Source organism: Mobula hypostoma, chromosome 13 (assembly GCF_963921235.1).
Source record: "Mobula hypostoma chromosome 13, sMobHyp1.1, whole genome shotgun sequence".
Taxonomy (NCBI): Eukaryota; Metazoa; Chordata; class Chondrichthyes; order Myliobatiformes; family Myliobatidae; genus Mobula; species Mobula hypostoma.
Genome location: NC_086109.1, coordinates 15550963 through 15575689, shown reverse-complemented (window position 1 = coordinate 15575689; position 24727 = coordinate 15550963). Strand labels below are relative to the sequence as shown.

The 24727-nt window shown below is 41.8% G+C and overlaps 1 protein-coding gene across 2 annotated transcripts in view; it reads left to right on the top strand.

Moving 5' to 3' along the window:
- The window catches only part of lrrn2 (leucine rich repeat neuronal 2), a 330240-nt gene that overhangs the window by 154475 nt on the left and 151038 nt on the right, over positions 1-24727 (top strand). For both annotated transcript variants that reach the window (XM_063065361.1, XM_063065359.1), the window contains exon 2: positions 12706-12807. The gene's annotated coding sequence lies outside the window, so the exon portion shown is untranslated. The remainder of the gene's footprint in view (positions 1-12705; positions 12808-24727) is intronic.

Genomic DNA, 24727 nt, shown 5'->3' with positions numbered 1-24727 from the left:
AGGTTGGACGGGCAACACCTTATATTCCATCTGGGTAGCTTCCAACCTGATGGCATGAACATTGATTGCTCAAGCATATAGTAATGCCCCCCATTCACCATTCCCCATTCCCATTCCCCTCTCTCGCCTTATCTCATTACCTGCCCATCACCTCCCTCTGGTGCTCCTCACCCTTTTCTTCCTTCCATGGCCTACTGTCCTCTCCTATCAGATTCCCCCTTCTCCAGCCCTGTATCTCTTTCACCAATCGACATCCCAGCTCTTTACTTCACCCCTTCTCTCTCCCGGTCTCACCTATCACCTTGTGTTTCCTCCTCCCCTCCCCCCCCCCCACCTTCTTTCTCTGATTCCTCATCTTTTTGTTTCCAGTCCTGATGAAGGGTCTCAGCCCAAAACGTTGACTGTTCTCTTTTCCACAGATGCTGCCTGGACTGGTGAGTTCCTGCAGCATTTTGTGTGCGTTAATTTACTTCAGCATTCTATTGAGCGCTGATATCATGGATGGAAGAGCCTTTTCCTCTGCTGCTATGTTGTTCTGTGTTCTATTAAATAGACCAAGTGTCATAGAGAACACGGGAAAGTATTTTGTGTCTATGTTACATTTGGGTTGGCACAATGAAATTAAAATGTTATACAACACTTCATGCTTGTACAAATATTAACATGCAAGAAAGACCTTGGGATCCAGCAAGCTTGAACCATGCTCACAGTAGCCTTCACCTTCTTACCTTTCCCGCGTTCACCGAGTTCTCTAACAATAAAAGGTCCCAGTATTCCCCCAACTCATCACCACAATCCCTCACCAGCTACGAAGGTCCTGAGCAGGGGAAAAGATCAGGGTAAAAACAACCACTGATAAATTCTCCAGTGCCCTGAAGTAAATGAAACCAATCCACGAAATTGGAAAGACTACGTGTAACCGATAAAACACATTTGCTTCCAGCGAACACTCTCCCCATTGGTCAATCCTAACTGCTGATAAAACAGCATTTGCTATGAAGGAACTTAAATGTGAGAAGAAAATGAAGAGAAAGCAAAAATTTTATTTAATGCTTTCAAATTCATTTCTCTGAGGCTTTGCTTCAGATCTAATCTCTTCCCAGAGTTATTGGTATTGGTTTATTATTGCTGTATGTACCAAGATACAGTGAAAAGCTTGTCTTGTGTACAGATCAAATTATTGCACTGTGCATTAAGCTACAACAAGGTTAAACAGTAACAATGCAAAATAAAGTAGAACAGCTACAGAGAAAGTGCAGTGCAATCGTATGGGGTAGATTTTTGAGGTCCAATTTATCAAACTAGGGAACGATTTCATAGTCTATGAACAGAGAGCTGGAAGCTGTCCTTGAGCCAGCTTTCAGGCTTCCATGTCTTCTGCCGGATGATTAAGTATTACCTTTAAAACATATTCACCCACGGGGAATGTCACAAATACAGTGATGAGCATTCAAATAGAAAGCAGATCATAGCAAACACAAATTTAAATGCACAGCAAATGCTCTGAAATTAATAAAGGGTGCATATTATGCTGGGGCATGTAGTCAGAACAAGATAGTGTAGAACATGACAAGCTATATCATCATGTCCAGAGCTACAGAGCCTGGGATCCGAAGTGTGTCCCAAACAAGATAAGTTCAAAATTAATCTCTGCAAAGTTATTTCTTTGAATGGGTGAGCATTTGATATACTTTGCAAAATGGTGAAATCAGTTTCTATTGACACGTTGAAATGTAAAGTGAGTAGATTTATTTCAGGGAATTTCATTGGGGAATGTGGTATGCTGGTAATCTGAGATGTATGCAGTGAGTATGGCATGCTGGAAAAAACCAGGGAATATTTTTGCTGTGTTCTTCAAAACCCTCTATCAATGGGGAGTTCATCACCACATGTCTGGGTTAACGAGATGCTGACTGATGAAGATCGACTTATATGATTAGTCATCATTCGGGTAGGAGGAGAAGATGGTGGCGCGACGCAGCTAACAGCGGCCACTCCGGTGGTGATGCCTGTTATTTGTCAAGTAGGGTGCCGTGCACAATCCTGATTTGATGGAGACGGACGTGCGAGCACGGAGGAACATCTGGAGAAACTTCTGAAGTGCCTGCTTCGCTGCTACTGCTACTGTGTGGTCCGAAATCTCTGGAGGAGAAGGCCCGGAGTCCTCAGCTTTGCTTGTTGCTTGGCGGCCAGGGTGGGGCCAAAGCGCTCGGCAGAGGATGGCACTCAGAGAAGCTGTATTGGAGGGGCTGGTCAGAGGATTGAAGTTTTCGGATGGACTCAGAGTTGGCTGCAGTCAGGTGCTTCCAATGCATCGGCAAGTTGATGGTGCTTGGAGGTTCATGGCAGGGAGGGTTTCTCCCTTCTGCCGCCTGCGTTAGATGATGAGTCGATCGGGTTTTGAGACTTTTTTATTACCATGCCCATGGTCTGCTCTTTATCAAATTATGGTATTGCTTTGCATTGTTGTAACTGTATGTTATAACTATGTGGTTTTGTCAGCTTTAGTCTTGGTTTGTCCTGTTTTTTTTGTGATATCATTCTGGAGGAACATTTTTTAATGCATGCATTTCTAAATGACAATAAATGAGGACTGAATGTCCTCATAATCTAATCTAATCATATGATTATATGCTTTGTTTTGTTGCTGTTGTTCTGTTGTTCCTGAGGATGGCTTGTAGAGATAGAACATAGAACATAGATCATTACAGCACAATACAGGACCTTTGGCCCATGATGTTATGTCAACCTATTAATGTACACAAAGATTAATTTAACCATTCTACCTTACATAACCCTCCATTCTTCTTTCGTCCACGTGCCTATCTAAGAGTTCCTTAAATTCCCCTACCAGCACCCCTGGCAAATTGTTCCATACACCCACCACTCCATGTGTGAAGAACTTTCCTCTGACTTCCCCTCCTGTACTTTCTTGCAATCACCTTAAAGTTGTCCTCACTGGTATTAGCCATTTCTGTCTTGGGAACAGGTCTCTGTCTATGCATTCAATCTAAGCCTCGTATTATCGTGTACAACTCTATCAAGTCACCTCTCATCCTTCTTCACTCCAAAGAGAAAAGTCCTAGCTCACCCAATCTTTCTTCATAAGACATGCCCTCTAGTCCAAGCAGAGTCCCAGTAAATCTCCTCTGCACCCTCTCTAAAGCTTCCACATCTTTCCTATGATGGTCACTGCTTGGTACTTCTTTAGCATGAATGTAACTTCCCAATCTATGCCTACATTTAACTGCATGCTTGATTTGCTGCAACTGAATTACACAACTACGAACGTCCTCAGATCTAATTTTTAGATGGAAAGAAATGTCATTGATGAAGTGGTTGTAGATGTTTATGCCTGGAATACTGCTAGGAGGAATTACACCAGAGTTGCCCTGGGCAAGAAAAAAAATTACCTCCAACAACCACAGACAATTTCATTTCAAAGTTCAAAAAATACAAAGTAAATTTATTATCAAAATATATATACTACTTTGAGATTTATTTTCCTGCAGGCATTTACCAGGAAAAAAAAATACGATGGAATTTTCCAAAAAAAAATGAACAAAGATTGACAGACATCATTGTGTAAAATAGAAAAAGAAGACAAACTGCAAATAAAACGATGCTGAGAACATAAGTTGTACAGTGTCCATAGTACATTTCCCTGCAAAAACATCATCCCAATTCACACCCGCAAGTTCTAGCCTTATATCCTCATAATTTGCCTTTCCCCAATTAAAAATTTTCCTGTCCTCTTTGATTCTGTCCTTTTCCATGATAATTATAAAGGCCAGGGAGCGGTGGTCACTGTCCCCCGGATGCTCACCCACTGAGAGATCTGTGACCTGACCCGGTTCATTACCTGGTACTAGATCTAGTATGACATTCTCCCTGGTCGGCCTGTCCACATTCTGTGACAGGAATCCATCCTGGACACACTTAACAAACTCTGCCCCATCTAAACCCTTGGAACTAATCAGGTGCCAATCAATATTAGGGAAGTTGAAGTCACCCATGATAACAACCCTGTTATTTTTGCACCTTTCCAAAATCTGCCTCCCAATCTGCTCCTCTGTATCTCTGCTGCTACCAGGGGGCCTATAGAATACCCCCAGTAGAGTAACTGCTCCCTTCCTGTTCCTGACTTCCACCCATATTGACTCAAAAGAGGATCCTGCTACATTACCCACCCTTTCTGTAGCTGTAATAGTATCCCTGACCAGTAATGCCACCCCTCCTCCCCTTTTTCCACCCTCTCTATCCCTTTTAAAGCACTGAAATCCAGGAATATTGAGAATCCATTCCTGCCCTGGTGCCAGCCTAGTCTCTGTAATGGCCACTACATCATAATTCCATGTATGTATCCAAGCTCTCAGTTCATCACCTTTGTTCCTGATGCTTCTTGCATTGAGGTACACACATTTCAGCTCTTCTACCTTACTGTCTTTACACCATTTATTCTGCTTCTCTTTCCTCAAACCCTCTCTGTATGTTAGATCTGGCTTTACTCCATGCACTTCTTTCACTGCTCTATTGCTCTGGGTCCCATTCCCCTCGCAAATTAGTTTAAACCCTCCCGAACCATGCTAGCAAACCTACCTGCAAGGATATTGCTCCCCCTCGAGTTCAGGTGCAACCCATCCAATCTGTACAGGTCCCACCTTCCCCAGAAGAGATCCCAATGATTTAAAAATCTAAAACCCTGCTCCCTGCACCAACTCCTGAGCCACGCATTCAATTGCCATCTCCTCCAATTCTTACCATCTCTGTTACATAGCACTGGCAGCAATCCTGAGAACGTCACCCTTGAGGTCCTGTTCTTCAGCCTTGTGCCTAATTCCCGAAACTCACACTTCAGGACCTCATCCCTCTTCCTGCCTATGTTGTTGGTCCCAACATGTATCACGACTTCTGGTTGCTTTCCCTCTTGTACCAGGATGTCATGCACCCGGTCAGAGACATCCCGGACCCTGGCACCCGGGAGGCAACAAACCATGCGGGTGTCCTTCTCACGTCCACAAAATCTCCTGTCTGCTCCCCTGACTATAGAGTCTCCAATGACGACAGTTCTCCTCTTCTCCGTCCCACCCTTCTGCACCACAGGGTCAGACTCAGTGCCGGAGGCCCTGCCACCGTGGCACACACCCGGTCGGTCGTCCCCACCAACAGTTTCCAGGATGGTAAACTTATTATTCAGGGGAATCGCTACAGGGCTGCTCTGCACTACCTGTCTGCTCACCTTCGCTTTCCCCCCTCTGACTGTCACCCAACGACCTGCTTCCGACAGCCTAGGTGTGACTGTCTCCCTGTAGCTCTCAGCTATGACTGCCTTATGAGTCGAAGGTCATCCAGCTGCTGCTCCAGATTCCTTACACGGTCTTCCAGATCGCCCAGCCGTATGCACTTCTGGCAGATGTGACTCTGCGGGAGAGGGGAGTTCCCCCAAGACTGCCACATCTCACTGTCCTTGACAGTGAGTCTGTAGATTGTAGAATCTGTTCAGAGTACTGATGAATAAAGTTACCCATACCAGTTCAAGAGCCTGATGGTCGTAAGCTAATAACTATTCCTGAGGCTGGTGGTGTGGGACCTAAGGCTTCTGTATCTCCTGCCCAATTTCAGTAGCCAGAAGAGGGCATGGCCTTGATAATGGGGTTCTGTAATAATGGATGCTGCTTTCTTGTGACTTCTTATACTCAATGGTGGAGCGAGCTTTGCCTGGATGGACTGGGCTGGATCCACCACTTTAACCCTTTCTGTCCCAGAGCATTCGTACTTCCATATAACAGGCTGTGATGCAACCAGAAAGGAAAGGACAATCTCCACTGGGCATCAATAATTTTTTGGAGGTTTTTAGTGACATACCAAATCTGTGCAAACTTCTAAGGAAGTAGAGATGCTATCATGCCTTCTTTGTGTTGACATTTACATGCTGGCCCCAGGACAGATATGTTAGCATCAAGGAATTTATAACTACTCACTCTCTCCATCTCCACTCTTCTAGTGAAGATTGTCTCATAGATCACCGGCTTCTTCCTCCTGTGGTTAACAGACAGTTCATTGGTTTTGCTGATGTTGAGTGAGAGGTTGTGCTGTGACACCATTCAATCTCCCTCCTATATCTTCATTTGTATAAGCTACAACCACAGTCATTGGAGTGTTTTGACTTTGATGTCCATTGATCAAATACTGCTTTGGTGTTATTGTAGGTCTTCTATTCAGGAACTCAGCTCTTTGATTGAAGTTTGGATCAAGGCTGAGATGAGATCTGGAGCGAGCAAAACCCAAACTGAGCAGGTTATTGGACTGTGAATATCCCTTGGAAGCTCTGTTGCTGACATTGTACATCATTTTGCTGATGGTTGAGAGTAGAATGGTTGGTGGCAATTGGGCACGATGTGCATAGGCAATCTTTGCTGATGAAGGGTAAGTGTCATGAGATAGAGATCATGAGCAGGTTGGCTAGGCTGTGCATAGTTCTTCAGTAGGTCCATACCTAGTCCTGTAAATGTTACTATTTTCAGCTATTTTTTTGTATTCATGTAGAGTGAAGGTCATGGACACCACAGTAGCACAGCAGTTAACATAACTGCCATAAAAAGCCAGCTGTATGATCAGGGTTCACCTTGCAATGCTGCTTGTAAGGAGTTAGTACGTACATTATCCTCCATGACCACATAGGTTTCCTCCAGGTGCCCCGATTTCCTCCCACATTCCAAAGGTTAGGGTTAGTGAGATACGGGCACGCTCTGTTGCTGCTGGGAGCGTGGCGACACTTGCGGGCGGTCCAGCACAATCCGCGCTGATTCGATTTGATGGAGACAGCACATTTCACTTAGTACATGTGACAAATAAAGCGAATCTTTATCTTTCTTTGAATCAGATTGTGGGAAGAGCGGCTTCTGTGATAGAGCAGATCTCAGAAGGAAGCTGGGCTGGATTATCCAACGGGTAATTTTGGTTTAACATGATCGTGAATGTTTCAGACTTACCTTTAGCATTTGCATCCTGCCCCTTGCCAGTTTTAATGGATGGTGCTTTGACTTCCAATTACGTCAACTCTGACCAGATTCCACAACCTCTGGACTCACTGTCCAGGTCTCTCCAACTCATGTTCTCAGTATTATTTATTTATTTGTTATTTGTATTTGTAGAGTTTGCCTCTTTTTGTGTGTATATTTTCATTTATTAGATTGTATTTCTTTGTGAATGACTGCAAGAACATGAACATGAATCTCATGGTAGTATATGGTGACATGTATATACTTTGGTAATAAATTTACTTTGAACTTTCAACTTTGAAATGCTATTGAACATGGAAGATTACTGATTCATCAGCTAGTGGAGGACAATTGTTGGTCAGGTAGTTTCCTTGCTATGTTTGACTTAATGCTAAGAGACTTCATGGGTTCTAAAGTCAATAACAAGAACTCCCAGATTCCCTGCCTATGTACCAACTGTATCTGTCCTCCCTATGTGATTCAACATACTAGGGATTCCTAAGCAAGTGTCTAATACACGATCGGAAAAGGATGATTCTGTAAGGATATGGGAGAGCGGTAGAACAGAGGAATCTGGGAATACAGATCAATAACTCTTTGAAAATGGCATCACATGTAAATAGGGTTGTTCAGAGTACTCTTGCACATTGGCTTCTTAAGTCGTAGTATTGGGTTTAGGATAAACAGGAGAAAGTCTGCAGATGCTGAAAGTACATGGATGGGAGGGATATGCAGGGCTACAATCCAGGTGGGGGTTGATGGGACTACAGAACAGATTAGATGGGCCAAAGTTCTGTATCTGTGATGTCGTGCTCTGTGACTCTATAAATGGGGATTCACAGTAGGATTCAAAATTGCAAGGGAATTGTGTAAATAGGAGAGAAATAGCTTCCACTGGCAGCAGAAAGGGCACAGACTTAATTTTCAAAAAGTTGGACAGTAAATAAGGAGAACTACTAAATGGGACTGGGCAGAATAACACTTTGGCATGGACTAGATGGGCTGAAGGGACTGTATCTGTGCTGTAGTGTTCTGTGACTCTAATGCTAAGTGAGATTAACTTACCTGTGAGATAATGCTTCCAAATTGGGTGTCAGGAACTGTTCACATGTATTATGTAACTTTTCCAGTTACTTGCCCCCATTTACCCACAGGGGTTCACAGCTAATCCCGGTCCCATGCCTGTGTTTGGCAATAAGACCCAAACTTTCTAGATACTTTCAATTCCAGTGGTGCATCTCCCACTGAAATAGCTTCACTGCGCATCAGTTCATTTAAATCAGCTCTTGGTCTAAACTAATTACTGCCTCTTGCAATATAAGAACTGTAATGTAAGAGAAATACACATTCAAGAGCTTGCAAGAAACATAATTAAATAACATTAAGGGAGCATATATCTTCAGCTGATTCTTAACATTACATAATTATTTCTGGAATTGGCAAAGAAAGCACACAAATAGAAAGCAACATTAGATGAAATGCAGATAGAAAATATTCACAATGAAGAGGAGTCATTTTGCATGGAAATAACATTAGACTGTCGTAAGAAGGAAGATTTAAAGAGAGTGGGAATGAGCAAGGGCACTTTTTGGCTGTAATCCACAGTGACATCCATCAGCAGCTGGAGTAAAATGCATTTAAATTTATGAGCAATGCATGGAAGAAGAACTGGTAAAAAATTAATTGGTGTAGATAAGGCAAAGTCACTGTAATTCTTCAAAGTAAGCCATGAAAACAAAGTTCTGGAAGATAAATGTAAATGCATGCTAAGGTAACATAAAACAGGGCCAGAAAGAGAAACATTTTACTCAAAGTGATGAATATTTCAAATAACTCACCATGCTAATTAATAGTGGCTATGTACACAAAATCCTACAGGGGGTAGTGGATATGGTCCAGTTCATCACAGGTAAAGCCCTCCCAACCATTGAGCACATCTATATGAAACGCTGTTGCAGGAAAGCAGCATCCATCATCAGGGACCCCCCCGCCAGCCAAGTCATGTTCTCTTCTCGCTGCTGCCATCAGGAAGAAGGTACAGTAGCCACAGGACTCACACCACCAGGTTCAGGAACAGTTATTACCCCTCAACCATCAGGCTTTGATCCAGAGGGGATAACATAACTCAACTTCACATGCCCCATCATTGAAACGTTCCCACAAACAATGAACTCACTTTCAAGGACTCTTCATCTCATGATCTTGATATTTATTGCTTATTTATATATTATTATTATATCCTCATTTTGTATTTGTGCAGTTTGTTGTCTTCTGCACTCTAGTTGAACGTCCAAGTTGGGCAGTCTTTCATAGATTTATTGAGAATGCCAACAAAAATATGAATCTCAGGGTTGTATATGATGACATATATATACCTTGATAATAAATTTACTTAGAATTTTGAATTATTCAAAGTGCATTTTTTGATATTCTAAAAGAATGAGCTTTAATGGGCTGAATGGCCTTGGGCTTTAAAGTTTTCTAATTGTTTATGGAGATCATATATTAATCCCATTTAAGAAAACTTAGCATGTCTTATAAAACTGAGCACAGAGAGGTAACTGACTCTTGTTTGAGACATGACCATAACTTCATAAAATGTCCAATAATGTAGAATTCAGATCAAGTTACACTCCTTGGTCACTTTATTAGATACCTCCAGTACCTAATAAAGTAGCCACAGAGGGTATGTTCATGGTCTTCTGTTGCTACAGCCCATCCACTTCAAGATTTGAAATGTGCATTCAGTAATGCTCTTTTTCACACGTGGTTATTTGAGTTACTTTCATCTTCCTGTCAGCTTGAACCAGTCTGGCCATTCTCCTCTGACCTCTCTCGTTTAAAGGGCATTTTCACCCACAGAACTGCCACTCATTGGATGTTTCCTTTGTTTTGCACACCATTCTCTGTAAACTCTAGAAATTGTTGTGCATGAAAATCTCAGGAGATCAGCAGTTCTGAGGTACTCAAGCCACTGAACTTTCATTCTTCGACCACATTTCTTCCCCATTCTGAAGTTTGATCCAAACAATGACTGAACCACCTGACCATGTCTGCGTGCTTTTATGCATTGAGTTGTTCCCACCATGACTGGCTGATTAGATATTTGCATTAATGAGCTGGTGACCAGGTGTATTGAATAAAGTGGCCACTGAGTGTACACCGGGCAACAGACAAACCATCAATAGTTACAAGGAGCAGTGCTGGCTTAGTCTTCCTAAAGTCCATCACCATCTCCTTTGTCTTACTGATGTTGAGCTGCAGATGATTCAGCTTGCACCATTTGACAAGGGCCCTGTATTCATCCTCCCAGCCTCCTTTTATACACCCAACTATTGCTGAGTCATCAGAGATTTTCTGCAGATGACATGACTCAGTGTGGTATCTAAAGTCCGAGGTATACAGGGTGAACAGGAAGGCAGCCAGTACAGTCCCCTGTGGGACCCCAATGCTGCTTATAGCCATGTCTCTATGTACTCAAGGTAAAGTCTTCCAGCTAAGAATATCTGAAATACTCTCCTTTTTCAGAAACTTGTGCATTTCCACTCAGTGCCTTTGTCAGCCTCAGAATAGTTCAGATTTTTCTTTACAGAGCAATAAATATTGCAGCCAATGCTGTAATATATGAAAGTGTAGAGCCAATTTTCAGTACACAACAAGATTCTGTGTTGACACTGACAAAATAATCTGATATACAAATGTTAACCGAAGGATATACATGGGCTAAAGCCTTGGGCATAACTATCTTCCCCTCTGTAAAATAGTGGCAAAGAGTCTTCTGTGTATTTCAGACTGACAAGCCCTGAGATTAATGTCTTATCAGAAGGACTTGAACTCATTGCTTCTGAGAATGAGGTGAGACACATTGGCAAGGGTTATTGCAAAGCTATTCAGCTTTCAAATTTTAAATTTAAAGATATGTCTGGCCATTAGTCTGGCAGCAAATTATATATTGCTTCTCCTTTCTGAGGAAACTTCCCCTACAAAGCTTTTATTTATTTGTTTGTTTATTTACTTTATTGAATTTTATTTAGAGGTACAGCATGGTAACAGGTCCCGTACATAAAATGCTGGAGGAACTCAGCAGGCCAGGCAGCATCTGTGTGAAAACGTAAACAGTCGGCATTTCAGGCCGAGACCCTTCATCAGACCTGGAGAAACAAGATGAGAAGTCAGAGTAAGAAAGTGGGGGGGGGGAGGGGGGAGGAAGAAATACGAAGTAATAGGTGATAGGTAAAACCGTGGGGGGGGGGGGTTAGTGGTGAAGTAAAGAGCTAGGAAGTCAATTAGTGAAAGAGATAAAGGGTTGGAGAAGGGGGAATCTGATAGGAGAGGATAGAAGGCCACGGAAGAAAGGGAAGGGAGAGGAGAACCGGGGGAGGTGATGGGCAGGTAAGGAGATAACGTGAGAGAGGGAAATGGGAATGGGGAATAGTGAAGGGAGAGGGTGGGAGGCATTACTGGAAATTCGAGAAATCAATATTCATGCCATCAGGTTGGAAGCTACCCAGAACGGAATATAAGGTGTCGCTCCTCCAACCCAAGTGTGGCCTCATCGTGGCAGTAGGTGGCCCTGCTGTGTCCTCCAGCATTTTGTGTGTGTGTGTGTTGCTTGGATTTCCAGCATCTGAGATTTTCTCTCGTTTGTGATGGTAACAGGCCCTTCTTGTCCAACGAGCCCGCATCGCCCAATTACACCCGTGTGACCAACTAACGTCATAACCTACACGTCTTTGGAATGTGGCAGGAAACCAGAGCACCCCATAACGTACAGATAGCGGCAGGATTTGAACCTGGGTTGCTGGCACTGTAGTAGAGTTACGTCACCGCTTTCCTTCTCTGCTGCCTGAACGCCTCGTCTGAAACCGTCTGTTCACAGTTGGTCTGCATCATCTGAAACCCTCGGTCACAGTAGTTCAAATGCAAAATTAATCATCTTTTCCTGATTATGGGTTGCTGGACCATTTATCAGTTCATGAGTTGGTTCCAGGCATCCCCACTGATACCACGTGCAAATTCTCCTTTCCCCTTTCTATGCCCAGCAGCCACCGATGTCAATTCTGTGGGACAGCTGTTATTCACCTCAATTAGCCCCAGCTGGAACAGGTTGAATGCTACCTAATTACATATAACACTGTAAATTATTTAGAAATGCATAAAACTCTTCTCAAATTACTTCTCAGAGAAAACCGATCATGCATGTTATCAAAGGAGAGCATTAGCTGTATTGATCCTCTACAATCTATCCAGTGCCTACACTTACCTATAGTCTGTCTACACTCCTCACAGACTCAGTAAAGCAGCCTACATTATCAATAACCCCACCCAAGCTGGACATTCTCTATTCTCACTCCTCCCTTTGGGTGGAAGATACAAAAGCCTGAAAGGATGTACCACCAGGCTCACGGACAGCTTCTGTCCCGCTATTCTGAGCCTTTTGAATGATCTCTTTGTATGATAGGATAGACTCTTGTCCTCACAATCTACCTTGTCATGGCCTTGCACCATATTGTCTGTCTGCACTGTACTTTCCTGTAACTGTAACATTTTATTCTGCATTCAGTTATTGCTTTATTGCTTTACCCTTGTACTAGCTAATGAAATGATTTGTAAGGATGGTGTGCAAAACAAAGTTTTCATTGTACCTCTGTATATGTGACAAGAATAAAACCAATTTACCAATCTTTTTTTTGCTAATTCACAGGATGTGTGAAGCACAGTCAAGACCAACATTTATCGCCTGTGCCTAACTTCAGTTAGAGTCATCTACTTTGGTGGTCTGGAGTCACATACAAGGCAAATCAAGGTAAGGATGGCAGATTTACTTCCCTGAAGAATTTATCAGTGATTGTATTTTCATCATCACTGTTATTGATATTACATTTTTTTCAGAACATACTTGAATTAAAACTCCCTTTGGTCACAGTAAGGTTTAATTCATGTCTCTGGATACTAGTCCAGTAATCTAGTATTAATGCTACAGTACCATATCCCTAAAAGTTAATCATTGCTTCATACCGTTAATGGGCGCTACTTGTTTTATTTAGGGCTTAAAAACAGAAACTATCGAAATCAATTGTTCCCCAGGAGTTTTATTCTACTTTGTTTCTTCATCTCACACTCTCGATTTTTGCTTCTTCAGCTTTTTAAGAACAGAGAACGCTACAGCTCAATACAGGCCCTTCAGCCCGTGATGTTGTGGTGACTCTTTAACCTAATCTAAGATTAATATAACTCTTCCCTCCTACATTGCCCTCCATTTTTCTTTTATCCATGTGCCTATCAAAGAGTTTCAAGATTCAAGATTGATTCATGTCATTTCCTGTTAACAAGTGTAAAGAAGAACGAAATATTAGTTACTCCAGATCTGACGCAGCACAAAAAGAAAGCACAAGATATAAAGAACACAATGATAATAAAAAGCACAAAAAATATTAACAGTGCATATAAAAAGTATTTCCCCCCCCCAGATGTTTTTATGTTTTATTGTTTTACAGCATTGAATCATAGTAGATTTAATTTGGCTTTTTTGACAGTGATAACCGAAAAAGACTGTCATGTCTAAGCAAAAACAGATCTCTGCAAAGTGATCTAAATTAATTACAAATATAAAACACAAAATAATTGTTTGCATAAGTATTCACCTCCTTTAATGTGACACACCAAATTATCAGTGGTGCAGCTAATTGGCTTTAGAAGTTACATAATTAGTTAAGTGGCAGGCAGTCAAAGTGTTTCAATTGATTGTGGTAAAACTACACCTGTATCTGAAAGTTCCAAATGCTGGTGAGTCAGTATCCTGGCAAAAACCACACCATGAAGACAAAAGAACACTCCAATCAACTCTGTGAAAAGGTTATTGAAAAGCACAAGGTAGGAGATGGATACAAAAAAACTTCCAAGACTCTGAATATCCTTTGGAGTACGGTTAAGTCGATCATCAAGAAATGGAAAGAATATGGGACGGCTGTAAATCTGCCTAGAGCAGGCCATCCTCCAAAACCATGCAAGAAGGGGACTAGTGAGGGCTGCCACCAAGAGACCTATGAAAACTCTGGAGGAGATACAAGCTTCAGTGACTGAGATGGGAGAGAATGCGCAAGCAGCAACTGTAACCCAGCTGCTTCTCTAGTCACAGCTTTACGGGAGAGCGGTTAAAAAGAAAGCCACTGAAAAAAACTCACGTGAAATCTCAGTTAGAGTTTGCCAGAAGGCATGTGGGAGACGCTGAAGTCAGCTGGAAGAAGGTTTTATGGTCTGATGAAACCAAAACTGAGCTTTTTGGCCATCAGACTAAGTGTAAGCCAAACACCGCACATCATCAAAAACACACCATCCCTACCGTGAAGTATGGTGGTGACTGCATCACGTTGTGTGGATGCATCACTGCAGCAGGCCCTGGAAGGCTTGTGAGGGGTGAGGGGAGAGGGTAAAAAATGCAGCAAAATACAGGGAAATCATGGCGAGAAACCTGATGCTGTCTGCAAAAGAACTGCGACTTGGGAGGAGATTTGTTTTCCAATAAGATAATGACCCTAAGCATAAAGCGAAAGCAACACAGGAATATCTTATAAAACAACAAAGTTAATGTGCTGGAGTGGCCAAGTCAGAGTCCAGACCTTAATTCAATTGAGAATTTGTGACTGGACTTGAGAAGGGCTGTTCACTCACAATCCTGATGCAATCTGACAGAGCTTGAGCGGTTTTGTAAAGAAGAATGGGGAAAAATTGCAGTGTCCTGATGTCCAAAGCTGATACACACAGACTCAAGGCTGTAATTGCTGCCAAAGGTGCGTCTACTAAATACTGACTTGAAGAGGGTGAGTAATAATGCAATTAATTATTCTGTGTTTAATAATTGTAATAAATTTAGATCAATTTGTAGAAATTTGTTTTCACTTTGACACAAAAGAGTATCTTCTGTTGATCAGTGTCAGAAAAGCCAAACAAAATGCACTGTTTCTATGTTGTAAACCAATGAAACATGAAAACTTCCAAGGAGGTAAATACTTTTTATAGGCACTGTACATAAGATAGCTTATATACATATAGATTGATCGCATGTCCGTAAAGTGATGCTGGGCTGTACATAAAGGTAACTGATGGGAAATAATAAAGTAGTGGATGGAGGTGTTGATCAGCTTCATGAGGGGAACATAACTGATTTTGAGCCTGGCGGTCCTGCTGTGGATGCTGTGCAGCTTCCTCCCTGATGGGAGAGGGGCAAACAGTTTATGAGATCCTTTATGATGTTACTAGCCTTTTCCGGGCACCCTTCTGGCCGGCTGGTGGCGCAATGGCATCAGCGCCAGACTCTGGAGAGAAGGCTCCCGAGTTCGAATTCAAGTCAGCCACCCCCGAGCACGCTTTCCATCCGTGCCGGGTTGAGCGTCGAGCTAGCCACTCAGCCTCATATTTAAAAAAAAAAGGGTCAAGTCAGAAACATTCATATCATGACCCGGTTAATCTGAAAGGAGACCAATCCTGACACCACGCGTCAGACAAGAGTGGCTCACTGTCTGGTGCGACACGCTAGAAGAAAGGCACCCTTCTATATATATATATTTTATGTGTGTGTGTGTCCTTGATGTCGGGTCAGCTGGTGCTGGTGATGCACTGGGCAGTTTTGACTACCCGTTGTAGAGCTTCCTGTCCACCGCAGTGCAGTTTCTGTACCATGCAGTAATGCAGATTGTTAGGATGCTCTCTACTGCACATCTGCGGAGTATGGATGTGCAAAGTCCTGCTCTCTTCAGCCTTATCAGAAAGTCCAGGCGTCAGTGAGCTTTGTTGACTGTGTAAGATGTATTCTGGGATCATGAGAGGTTGAGTGTTATCCAAGAGTCTGAAACTGCTCTGAAGAATCTGCCTTTACCACCACTCTTGGCAGGGCATTCAAGCACTCACCACACCACTCTCTGTGTGGAAAAAAAACTTACCTCTGATATCCCCCCTATACTTTTCTCTCAGTCTGAAATATCAACTATTTATTCCTTTCCCTAGAGCTGCCTAACCTGCTGAGTTCCTTCTGCATTTTAGGTGTGTTACTCTGGATTTCCAGCATCTGTCCTTACCTTAAAATTATGCCCTCCCTTAAAAGTATTAGCCATGATTATTTTGTATTTTCTTCTTGTGCATCATCAAACTAATCAATGATGAAGAGAGAAACTTAGCAAAACAATAAATATCTCAGTAGAATGTGGGGTCAGAGATCACATTCAAATAGGGAGAATTTAAGATGCCTCTACACTAAGGCTTGTGCTAGTTAACTATTAACCAATGAATTCTCTCCAGTTATTGGATAAAATAGCTAATCCTGGAATAACCCAAATGGATTTACAGCAATAATCTTATTTTAACTCTCAATATCAATAAAGATGATTATGCAGCCTTCAGCATAGTGAACACTTCATAGTATTTCAAGGTAGTAACTATTGTGTATTTAGTGTAATATTTCAGTAATATTTGAGTAATATTGTAAATGTATTGTTTCAATAAGCATTTTTTGTTTACATAATACATTGTGAGTTATGTGTAAAAGCACATAAATGACTTGTGTCATCATGCCACTTAAAGTGAAAACAAAGTTTAGACTCACATTCTCAACTCCAATACTTTCCTTTTAATTCATTTTTATGTTTTGGAGCAACAAGATATAACAGTGGTGATGAGGAAGTTTTAAACAAAACCAAGAAGACTGCCTACCTGCTGAAGTGCAAAGATATGTTTGAGTTTTTAAAAAAGCACGCAGCACGTCTCTTTGGAAGTGAGAGTGAGAACATGGTCGAGTGTTTAAAAAAAGGCATAAAATAAACAAATTCATGGGTTCATGAACAGTGAATACTGGGTAATAATATAAAGTTTTTTAAAAACAAAAAGCAGAAATGGGTGGTGACATTGGAAAGGAAGATGCCTTCAGTAACAAAAGAGATAACTGGAATATGTATACTGAACCGATTGAACAGTATTTTAAAGCAAATGTAATAGTCAAAGAGAAACAAGTGTCATTTCTGCTGAGTGCATTGGATTTAAAGGCATGCAGTTTGCTTAGAAGCTTAACTGCTCTAACCAAACAAGCCAAAATGAGCTTTGCTAATATCATGAAAGTAATGCAGGAAGATTGAGAACCAAAACCATTGTTGATTGCAGAATGCTTTAGGTTTTATAAGCGGAATCAAAAGGAAGGGGAATCCATTTCAGTGTACGCGGCTGAATTGAAGTTGCCTGAGCCTTGTCAGTTCAGTGTTGGACTTAATAATACACAGAGAGATTGCATGACCCATGGAATCTTAAAAGAAAACATTTAAAAATGGTTCCTAACTGAAGCACAGTTTACATTTAAAAGAGCAGTCGAAACAGCTGTACCAATGCGAACAGCAGACAGACACAATTGAGACAATCAGGAATGTAAGTGAGTGAAACCAGCCTGGCTGAACAAGTTGTGTTACCGTTGAGACAGGAGCTCAAATACACCAGATCAATCCAGATTGAAAGCTGAAACTTGCAGAAAATGCAATAATGTAGGACACAAACAAAGAGCATGTTGGGTAGACAAAAATAAAGAGAAGAGAAAAAGATAAAGTTAAGTTGCAGTTTCAAAAAGAGCATCAATCTGCATGCTGTGGAGGAAATATCAGATAATAATGATAGTGACACAGGACTGTGTAGCCTTAAGATTTACTATGTGAAAATTAACAGTAGACAAGCAATATGGTTTAGATCAGAAGTGAATATCAAATTAATTAAAATGGAATTTGCCACTGACTTGGGTGTTTCAATCATTCTATAAAAAGAATTTGAGTGGCATTTCAAAGGTGCTGAAATGAAGCCTGCAGATATCTAACTCAGAACTTGTACTGGTAAAAAAAATATACTCCTGTGGGAATGACTTTGTAAAAGTGAAATACAACAATCAACAAGCCACATTGTGTTGGTATGTGGTAAGAGCAGGAGGGCCAGCATTGTGGGGTCATGTGTGGCTGAGACACTACCAGCTTGATTGAAGATTCATCCACCATTAGCATGTGATGTCCCCTGCAATAGAGTCAGCTGAAAGCGAATTGAGAAAGGTGCTGGAGAATGCCACAGCAGTGCTCAGGGATGGCATTGGAAAACTCAAACTTGTCAAGTGTGAAATTGTGTTAAATAAAAATACCACACCGAGGTTTACAAAGCCCGTACAGTTCCTTAAGCCATCTGTGATAAAGTAGACAGTGAGCTAGATCGCATAGAGGCTGAAGGAATTCTTATCAAGGTTGAGTGGAGTCCATAGGCAACACTAGTGGTTCCAGTAGCCAAAAAGAATGGGTCTGTCAGGATCTCTGGTGACTTTAAGGTCGCCGTCAACCCAGTACTGAAAGTAGATCAATGTCCTCTACCCAGGAACGAAGATGTCTTTCCAAATCTTTTTGGAGGAAAACACTTCAGCAAAGTGGACTTGCTGAGGTCTACCTACAGATGGAGATGGAAGAAAAGCCCAAAGTGTTTCTCACCATATACACTCACAAAGGGCTTTATCACTGTAATAGGCTTATTTTTGGACTATCATCTGTACCTGCGCTCTGGCAGAAAGCTATGGGCCAGGTGCTACAAGGCTGCCCAGGCACTTAGTGTTACCTAGATGTTACTGGTAAGGATGACGAGGAACATCTCCAAAATCTCAAGACGGTGTTAAAACAATTAGAAGATTAAGGGCTTAGAGCACAAAGCAACAAGTGTGAATTCTTTAAACCAAACATCACATTCTGCAATCCCACTATTGATGCATAAGGATTACACAAGTGTGCACAGAAAATTCAAGCAGTGGTGGGTGCCCCAAGGCTAAAAGACCTGTCACAGTTGTGATCCTTTTTGGATTTTTTAATTACTATAACAGGTTTCTTCCAAACCAGGCTATGGCGCTCCACCCCTTAAACTCATTACACGAGATCGGAAAGAAATGGCAATGGACGTGAGGTGGCTTTCAAGGTGGTAAAGGAAGTAGTGAAGTCAGACACAGTAACATCTTTTCTATAACAGGATGAACACAATCTGTACACAATATTCCAGGTGAAGCCTCACCAGCGTCTTATATAACTTCTACATAAATCGTAGGTTCAAAATTGCATTAATGCTAAAACTCCCACATGCTTGGACAACTTGTCCATTTCACACTCTTTATTTTTTTTTTAGCTAAGTGAGGTTTATTATGGCTGCAATAGAGTGATCTTGCCTGTACTACAAGAAGTAACATGAAAGCTCTCTCTTCCAGTCAGTGCACCTGAAGGAAAATCAGCAAGACAGACAGACAGAGCTGGAGGGTATAGCAAAGCAGAGGTATCTGGTTCTCAACTGTGAGTGAAATGCTGCATAAAAGCAATGCAGACATGGTCAAGAGGTTCAGTTGTTGTTCAGACCAAGTGTCAGAAAGGGGGAATAAACGTGATCTAAGTGACTTTGACAGTGGAATGATTGTTGTTGCCAGGTGGGGTGGTTTGAGTATCTCAGAAACTGCTGATGATCTGAGATTTTCATGCACAACAGTCTCTGGACTTTACAGAGGGTGGTGTGAAAAACAAAAGAAAACATCCAGTGAGTGGCAGTTCTGTGGTTGGAAAAGCCTTGTTAATGAGAGAGATCAGAGGAGAATGGCCAGACTGGTTCAAACTGACAGGAAGATGACAGTAACTTCAATAACCACGTATTACAACAGTGGTGTGCAGAAGAACATCACTGAATGCACAACACATCGAACCTTGAGGTGGATGGGCGACAGCAGCCGAAGACCACGGACATACACATACGGAGACAGAAGATGCCTAATAAAGTGGCAACTGAGTCTAGATGACTAGATAAAAATACAAACAAACATAGGAAAACTTTTCAAAGAAAAAGTTTTCCTATGAGGAAAAATAAGTTTTTACATTATAATCCAACAAAACCATTAAGGCATACTCTAGCTTGGTTTCTTAAATAAAATTTAATTAGCTGGCTGGTCTTTTTAAGTATCTTGTACAAAATAAGTTAGAAGTAACTTGATGCCCTTAGCCTGTGACTGAAATGCAATAGACATTTTGAAAAGGGGAAAAATAATAAACATGATGGAAATTTGATGGAATCACAATTCACTCTTGATGCATCAGGTTTCCTTTTAATGGGCTTAGATCAATATAAGATGCAGTAGACTGTACACAAGAAACAAATTTGCCAAATTGCTTACACAAGTACGCAGTAGAGATCTAAAAGCTAACCTTTGCTTCTCACTTAAAAACTGCAGAAACTTCAACAATTATACAGGGCCTTTATGAGCCAACGCCTGCTGTGTTGTGTACAATTCTGCTCTCCTAACCACAAAAATAATGTCTGTGGAAAACAAAACAAGGAAAAAAATGACAACGCACACAAAATGCTGGGGGAATTCAGCAGGTCAGGCAACATCAATGGAGGGAAATGAACAGTCAACATTTCAGGCCAAGAACCTTCATCAGGTCTGGAACGGAAGGGGGAAGAAGAAGGTAGGGAAGGGAAGGAGTACAAGCTGGCAGGTGATGGGTGAAGCCAGGTGAGAGGGAAGGTGGGTGGGTGGGAGAGGTTGATGAAATGAGATGCTGAGAAGAGACAAGTGAAAAGGATAAAGGTAAAAAATGAGGAATCTGATAGGAGAGAAGAGAGAAAGGGAAGGAAGATGGACAAAGATGATGGGCAGGTGAGGAGAAGATAAGAGGTGAGAGAGTCAGGATGGGAAATGGAAAAAGATCGAAGGAAAGGGAGGGGAGAGAAATTACCAGAAGTTAGAGACATGTAATTATATTATGATATATAAACATACAGAGGAGCAGGAGTGAATTATCTGGTGCTTCCAAACTGTTCTACAATAAAAGGAATCTAGTGATGGTTCACTAGATTGGTTCCAGGGATGGTTGGTTCACTAAGGAGAAATTGTGTAAACTGGACTTGTATTCTCTAAGTGAGCTCATTAAAAACTTGCAATTGCTTGCTAGAAGTCTGTGTAGTGAAGATATTTTCCTTGGCTGAGGACCCTAGATTTAGGGTTCAGAGTCTCAGAATAAAGAGTTGGTCACATAGGACCAGATGAGGTTGAATTTTTCTTCACTTAGAAGATGGTGAATCTTTGGAACACTGTACCCCAGAGAACCACCGAGGAGTTCATTCAAAATAGAGACTGCTAGATGTCTGGATAATTAGGAGAATGTACAGAAAGATAGCAAAAAAAAAGAGGGCTATGTAAGAGTCAAGTCACCTTATTGTCATTTTGACCATAACTGCTGGTACAGTACACAGTAAAAATGAGACAATGTTTTTCAGGACCATGGTGCTACATGAAACAATACAAAAACTACACTGAACTACGTAAAACAACGCAAAACTACACTAGACTACAGACCTACCCAGGACTGCATAAAGTGCACAGAAGAGTGCAGGCATTACAATAAATAATAAACAAGACAATAGGCACAGTAGAGGGCAGTGGGTTGGTGTCAGTCCAGGCTCTGGGTATTGAGGAGTCTGATGGCTTGGGGGAAGAAATTGTTACGTAGCCTGGTTGTGAGAGCCCGAGTACTTTGGTGCCTTTTGCCAGATGGCAGGAGGGAGAAGAGTTTGTATGAGGGGTGCGTGGGTCCTTCATAATGCTGTTTGCTTTACGGATGCAGCGTGTGGTGTAAATGTCTGTGATGGCGGGAGGAGAGACCCCGATGATCTTCTCAGCTGACCTCACTATCCGCTGCAGGGTCTTGCGATCCGAGATGGTGCAATTTCTGAACCAGGCAGTGATGCAGTGAATGGTTGGATTGATCTTGGAGTAGGTTAAAAGGTCGGCACAACAATGTGGGCCAAAGGGCCTGTACTGTGCTGTAATGTTCTATGTTAATATGAAAGGAGGGCAAGAAATACACTAGACAATAAAGATTTTCCTTGCTGAGTAATATTTTCTTGGCAACTACAGCGCACCAAACTCTGTGCAGCTGATTGACAACATACTTCAAGCATACAAAACCATGAAGTGCAACATGTCACTAAAGATTCATTTTCTGCATTCCCATTTAAACTTTCCCTGCAAATCTTGGCACTGTCAGTGATGAGCATGGTAAGAGGTTTCACCAGGACATTGCGATCATGGAGAAATGGTGTCAAAGCAACTGGAATCCATCAATGCTAGCTCATTATTGTTGGACACTAAAGTGAGAAGTCTCAGACACTGAGCACAAACGAAAATTGTCAACAAAACATTTTTAGCTTAGTTGAGCTATTGCAAAGAGTCAGCATCATTATGTAGTTAAACACATTATATTCAATAAAAGTGAATTTCTTGTTTCTCCAAATTCCTACATGATACAAGTACTCTGAAATCCTATTTGTCTTCAGCTACAAGCAATCTATCACAAACAAAAAAAAGAATCCTGAGGAGGCAACACTTTCAAAAAGATTGTCCAGTGAAGTCAGCCATGTTCGTAATAAATGGCAGTATAGGCTTAATGGGCCAAACGGCTCTCCTGCTCCTAATTTTGATGTTCTTGTATTCTGATATAGCACAGAATGACAGATCAGACACAATGACCACAGCTGAAGAATGCATTGTAGCAATTCAACAGTCAGTGCTGTCTATTCTGCTCTGTAATTACTGAGCAATCCAACTGGGAAAGCCCAAAGCGCAGACCTGGTTAATGAATCCAAGTCAGGCTGACAATAGTTTCATCAACTTCACAAAGCTGAGCAGGATAAACAGTGACTAGGATGCCGATGCTCGATCAATATCAGGCATTGCTTGCTGGAAGCAGTTGTTTGTTTAAGTGAACGGAATGTCGTTCACTATATGGTCAAGGTGAGAGGGGGCTGTCACACTTGTTGAACTTTGCTCCAGTCTGCGTATAAGAGAGGGATCGAAAACAAAAACTGGAAAGTACAAAGAAACATCATAAAGAAGTACAGCTGAGGAATTGGCCACCTTTTCACTTTCTGGAAGTCTACTGATTGGAGCAAAAGGAGGATGAGAGGTGACTTTGGAGTGCAGAGGGATAAGAGGTGACTTGACAAAGGTGTACAAGATGATAAGAGGCATAGACAGAGTGGATAACCAGCAGCTTTTTCCCAGGGTGGAAATACTTAATATAATAAGGACCAATTTGAAGGTGATTGGAGGAAAATATAGGGTGCATATCAGAGGTAAGTTTTTTTTATACCGGGAGTGGTGTAAAGCCGTGGTACAACACCCTGCTAGGGGTGGTGGTAGAGGCAGATATATTGGGGACATTTAAGAGACTTAGGTAGGCACATGGGTGAAAGGAAAATGGATGGCCATGTAGAAGGGAAGCATTAGATACATCTTGGAGTAGATTATGGGGCATCATGGTAGTGCAGTGGTAAGAACCAGTGACCTGGGTTCAATTCCCACTGCTACCTGTCAGCAGTTTCTATGTCCTCCCTGTGACCGCGTGGGTTTCCTCCAGGTGCTCCGGTTTTCGCCCACAGTCCAAAGACCTACTGGTTGGTAGGTGAATTGGTCATTGTAAATTGTCCCGTGAAGAGGCTAGGGTTAATTCGGGGGATTGAAGGGCAGCATGGTTCAAAGGGATAGAAGGGCCTATTTTGCACTGTATCTCAATAAGTAAATAAAGCTAAAAAGTCGCCACAATATTGTGGGCTGCAGGGTCTGTACTGTCCTATAACATTCTGTGTTCTACTTTCTATGTTCTAATTTTCTGTCATACTTCTTCGCTTTTACTGCAGAGCCCTGAAAATGACCCTTTTTCAAGTATATATCAACTTATTTTCAATATTTGTAAAATTTTCTTCACCATTCTTCTAATACACGGGTTCCCATTCGGGGATCCACATGGCATAAGAAAGGTTGAGAACCCCTGATCTAAGGCAATGCATTCCATATCTTCCTACAGAAAAGTACTTCTCCTCAGTTGCTGCACAGCTTTTAGGCAATTAAATCTGCATCTTATCTCCTGCCAGTGAAAACCAACTTCCGTGCAATTTTGGATCCCCTTACCCTAGTAAGACAAATAGAAGCTGCTGCCATTTTGTTTTATTGAGATACAACGTGGAATACATGCTTCCGGCCCTTCGAGTCGCACAGCCCAGCAATTCCCCTGCTTTAACCCAAGCCTAATCACAGGACAATTTACAATGGCCAATTAACCCACCAAATGGCACATCTTTGGATTGTGGGAGGAAATGGGAGCACTTGGAGGAAATCCATGCGATCATAGGGAGAACATACAAACTCTTACAGGCAGCAGTGGAAATTGAACCCGGGTCACTGGTACTGTAGAGCGTAGTGCTAACCGCTACACTTCTGTACCCACACTGATAGCAAACATTGTGCTTTCCCCGGGCATTGACGTCCTATCCTTGGATGGTGCTGGTACCGTGAAATTAACACCCCTTCAATATCCAGAATCTCACCTAAGTGGCTGCATTAGACAGAAATACTGTGTGGAAGGCAGAATGCTAGCTGTTCGTTTGCTACAAATTCAATACTGAGTGACTGAAAGACAGAGTGGAAGATGACATTGTGGTTGTTGATGACAACAGCAATTGGGAACTGCACACCAAAGTGAATGGTTCTAATCAAGCATAAATCCGTACCATGCCACCTTTTCCTTTGATCAAGTCATTAGTGAATTAATAGTTATGGATCATTGATTACATGTGTTGCACCACCAAGAACGATGTTTTATTAGGAGGAGGAGATTGATTCAGTACTGCAACTTCCTTCC